Source organism: Rutidosis leptorrhynchoides, chromosome 1 (genome assembly GCF_046630445.1).
Source record: "Rutidosis leptorrhynchoides isolate AG116_Rl617_1_P2 chromosome 1, CSIRO_AGI_Rlap_v1, whole genome shotgun sequence".
NCBI classification, from domain to species: Eukaryota; Viridiplantae; Streptophyta; class Magnoliopsida; order Asterales; family Asteraceae; genus Rutidosis; species Rutidosis leptorrhynchoides.
In genome coordinates this window covers 86,412,864-86,418,093 of record NC_092333.1, presented here as the reverse complement: position 1 = coordinate 86,418,093, position 5,230 = coordinate 86,412,864, and the positions used below count along the sequence as shown (strand labels likewise).

The 5,230-nt window shown below is 37.6% G+C and overlaps 1 non-coding gene across 1 annotated transcript; it reads right to left on the bottom strand.

The window, feature by feature from the left end:
• Positions 1 to 479: 479 nt before the first annotated feature.
• LOC139886960 (small nucleolar RNA R71) lies at positions 480 to 586 on the bottom strand. The gene has a single exon (XR_011772816.1). It is a non-coding gene; the product is annotated as a small nucleolar RNA R71 (small nucleolar RNA).
• Between the last annotated feature and the right edge of the window lie 4,644 nt (positions 587 to 5,230).

Below are 5,230 nucleotides of genomic sequence, written 5' to 3'. Positions count from 1 at the left end.
CGAAGCTTTGCTATTTTGTTTAGAAGAGATGGATCCAAATGGTAATTCGATTCACGATGAAGAGGGCAATCCTAATGGTCCTCCGGTTAATCAAGAATTATTGAACGATCCAAATGATACACCAATGTGGAACGCTAAATTGGTTGCACCAACAATGATAGCACTGACTATTACAACCACCAATTGAAGCGGATAATTTGAAGATCGAGGGTAACTTTTTCACGTTGATCAAGGATACCTACTTTCATGGGTTGATAGATGAGAATCCGTTCGAGCATATTCAACACTTCAATGATCTTTTTGATATTTACAAAACCAAAAATGTCACTGATGACGCTCTTAAGTTAAGGACATTCCCCTTTACACTTCAAGGAGACGCAAAAGCTTAGATGCGAAGTTTACCATCTGATTCTATAAGGTCTTTTCAAGAATTAACAAACGAGTTTATCAATCATTTCTTTCCACCGTCCAAAGTTGAGCGATTAAGAATGGAGATTAATGGGTTTACCCAACAGGGTGATGAGAGTTTGTATGATGTGTAGGTTCGATTCAAGAAGCTACTAAGAGCTTGCCCACCACATGGTTTGACGAAGAAGGAGTATATCAACACATTGTATCGAGGTTGTAATATGATGACGAAGCGATATCTTCATTCTTCATCCAGTGGGGTATTTATGTACAAATCACCAAATGCAGCCGAAATTATGTTAGAAGATATCTCAGTCAACAGATATGAATGGGCACATTCACCACGAGATCTAGCAAGGACGAATGTAGCACAAATAAAGAGTGATAATGGACAAGTGACGCTTGCAAGCTTGAACAATCAATTTCAAACATTTGCAAAGGAGTTGAAAAAGATTCAACAAACGGTAGTTGCAATGCAAGTAGGTTGTCAACGATGCGAGGGTCCACATCTCACGAAGAATTGTCCTCAAATTACTCAATGCAATCATGTTGATCTAGATGATATTTCCATGAATTCGGATGCTCATGTGAACTACGTAAGTAATCAAAACTACCAACGGGGAGGAGCATCTAACCAAAGCTGCTACAATCCTAATCAAAAATAAGTGTCATTCAACAACCAAACCAATACACCACCCGAATTCACAAACCAAAGCCGAAACCAAAATTATAACAACAACTATAACAAAAACCAAAACAACAATTTCCAATATCAAAACCAATAACCTTACAATAACCAACCTTATAACAACCAAAGCAATTCAAATTATCAAAACAAACAAGGTTATAGTCAACCACAAAATAACCAAGGTTACAATAAATAACCTCAATAAAACATTCAACAATCTCAACCTTCAAAAAGTTTAGAAGAGATAATGCAAAACTACATCAAGAAGGTAGAATCAACCGAAGCATTCCTAATAAAAGAGAATGAGCTCTTGAAGCAACAACTCTGAAACTAACAAGCGTCATTCCAAAACCTTGAGAGCACCGTTGGAAGAATTTCAAATCAAGTTGTCGAAAGACCACAAGGAACTTTACCTTCAAACACTCAAGTTAACCCGAATAATTACAACAACAACTGAAACAACCAACACAACAAACAAAACCACCAAAATAACACAAGAGTTATTCCTATCGAGAGCAACACTACCAATCTGAAACAAAGTCAAGCGAGTTCATCGAATCCTACCAATACTTATGCTCAAGTGAACTCGATTGATTCAACCATAGAAGATAAACCCGAATATCCACAAGTTTTCAAGATCGACATTGAAGGAGACGAGTTTAATTTTGATGAAGCGCTAGAAATTGATACTATCGATTATGAGGTATTCAAGTTTTCGGAAGATTCGTGTAGCGACCCCGACAAATCGTCAAGTGACGGCGTCGACTACGTGGGTCCCATTACCTGGTCATAAGTCTTTATGACAATGTTTGACCAAAATATGTCGCCCTCATATTCAAATAAAGATTGTTTTCAAAGTTTACAAGAATTGTTCAACCAAAAGTTAAGTTACAAGGTTATAAGTACATTTGAAATCTAGGCGACACGGTTTAAAGTAAAGTCAAAAGACGCTCCAAGTAATGCATGTATACTCGACATCCAATGCAAGTATCAAATAGTGAGCGGAAGCATGTATCACATATCGTGCAAGACCTGAGAAAAACATAGAGAAATCTGTCAACGAAAACGTTGGTGAAATCATAGGTGTAGTAAGTATTAAACGTTGTTTTTGAACCACAAGATTTTGTATTTCCATAACGTAGATTATCCAAATCATTTGCATTCCAAAAGTGTTGTTATACGCGAGCACTCAATTATCAAAACTTAACCAACGTTACCCCATCACACAGTGCTAGAACCCGCACTAAAACACAAAAATATATTTCATCCGCATAACGGTAGCGAACCGTCCGAATGAGGGTTTGTTAAACCCGTATGGCCACACAATATAAGTTCTCGCTTACACCCTGCAAGTGTAACTAATGATAATCGAATTGAGGCATTTTTGTTCTAACTCGCACGTGGAATGTTTGTTTTCACACTTGTGTTCAAAACATAAAAGTAAGTAGTACGAGGTGTAACAAAGTATATGTTTTCTCAGCCCACGATTTAAAAGTATAAAAGTTGTTGAAAAGGTGGGACTATGATCTCACCTCGAGTGCACGAGTATAAAGGTACTTCAACAAGTAAACGTGTGCATGAAAGTTGCTTAGCCTTGACCTAAACAAGTAAGTTATATCAATTAACCGGTTACGACACAAGGTCGGGTGAAATGTGTTCAATTAGTCCTATGGCTCAATACGACTCGATTAAATATAGCATGTGAATCACGTTGTCAAGTTTCATACAAGAAACAAGTATAAAAGCATGTTAGAATGATTGTATAAAAGTTTGGTTAAGTTTGACTAAAAGTCAAACTTGGTCAAAGTCAACGAAAAAGTCAACGCGTTCGGTTCGGGTCCCGAACTATTTTTCTATGCTAAATATTCATATACAAGTATATTAGAACAAGTTTCATGTGAATCGGAGGTCCGTAGGTCATCAAACATTTCACGTGAAATGGGACGAGGAGGTCAGAATCTGACCAGGCACATCTGCACGCCGCGCGGGGATGGGGCGCGCCGCGCCACCATCTGTGCAGGTCTGTTTCTGTTTTTCACAAGTATGCACGAGCTAAAAACCAAATAACCACATTTTATGATCCGTAAACAATTAGAACATGTATCTTATATCATCGGAAAGGTAATTTGACGAGGAAAACACCTAGACACATTTCATCAAGCAATTCAACACTTACAACAACCCAAAACCGCATTAAACGTTCATAATCAAAGTTTCAAGTTCTAAAAACGCATTTCATGATTCGGGCAACCAATTTACATGTATGATATGCCGTTTCGAAGGTAATCAAACACACATTGCAACTAAACACTTATCAACAACAATTCATAGCATTTGATGCACCAAAAGTTCATATAAAGCTTATCAACCCTAATCCAAAATCACCAAAATCACTAATCAAGTTTATGAAGTTTTACAAATCAACCTACGCATCAAAACGAAGCTAGTGATACTAGTAACACAATTAAAACATGAACTTTAACAATCAAACAACATTTAATCTTCCAAAATGCAAGATTAAGCAAACCCATTTCAAATGTTCAAACTAGTTACTCAAAACAACAAATCGAGCAAGTAAATCATATATTCATGCCAGACACGAGCCATAGACACTAACTAACACCATTTCAAATCAAAAACACGAATTTAGAGAAATCTAGAGTTTTAGAAATGTTACCCAAAATCGATGAAGTTAGTATCAAATCGTAGAGAATGAAGAGAGGATCACGAAAATGTAATTTGTTTTGTTGTAAGCCTCCTAGATCGAATTTAGATGATGATTTTATGAAGTTGGGGTTTGTGTGTGTGTTCTTGCTAGAGAGAAAGAGAGAGAGAGGGAGATGGTTGAATGGTGGTGATTGGGGTGGACTAGTTGACCTAGTCAACTAGTTTGCCCCGTGTCAATTTTAGTCCCTCGAGTTTAGAAGCGGGTGCGGGATTTAACCGATCGAATATTTTTAAAACGCAAGTTAACGAGAGATGTTATAATTAAATAACGAGAATATTATGAACGTTCGTCAACGGAGTTGACGAATTTAAATACGAAAGATATTATTTTAAAAAAAAAAGACGGTGTTAAAATAAATTTAACGGAAAAACGCGGGATGTTACATTATCCACACCTCAAAAGAAATTTTGTCCCGAAATTTTGTTGGAAGTAGTAGTCGATATCTCTTACTCGAGACTTTACGTTGTTCATAATATGAATAAGTGTAGGTACGTCCTTGAGTGTTCTCATGAATTTGGATAGTCAGGGTTTTACGTTGTATTAAAGTTTGGTTTTACGATCCCCGATTTCAACTGGTTTTCCTATGAAGAGAAGTTTGTCATCGATAGTTGATGTACCTAGCAGGATTGCACGTTCCTATTCCACAGAACACGTTTCTAAGTTTGTTACACGAAATGTAGGGTAAACGGAAACTTAATTGAGTCTGAAGTTCTAAACGATAGGAAGCGGCTCCAATACGCCCCAAGGTTTCAAAAGGTTCGATATTGCGGATATAGCCTTTCTCGATTTCCCAAATTGGATTACACCTTTCCAAGGTGCGGTTTCTCAATATTACGCGGTTACACACTGGGATTTGTGAGGTTTTCATCTAAGTTTGGTATGACTCTTTTGGGAGACTACGGGTCGTCTCGAGCCCTTCTCGGACTTGGATTATCTCAATTGTTGTTTCTTGGATGAGTTAAGATTCGGTGTTTTGTTTGCCACATGCTTTGGTCCAACGAATAGGGGTATGACATTAGCGATCATATAGGGTTTCGGAAGGTGCGTGTGAATACACGAGTGGTAACTACTGTTGTAAGAGGGATCTACTAAAAGCGACCATGCAAGTTTGAAACATGTCTTTTGAAGACGTAAATCGTTCATTTGTTCGGTTCGTCTGTTTGTGGGTGGTACGCGGTACTCATGTCTAAGCGGGTCTCCAAGGTTTCTTGTAAAACTAGAGGCGAAACGAGTATTTCGATACGGGATATTTGACAAAGATACTCCGTGTTGGAATAGAATCTCTTAAGATATGTTTGAACAAGTCAGTTAGGGTTCGAAAAATGTTCGTTAGGACTATTCACCCTCGTGGCGAATACTAATATAATATGAGGAATTTCTCTATCCATGGAGAAATGTCACAAGGA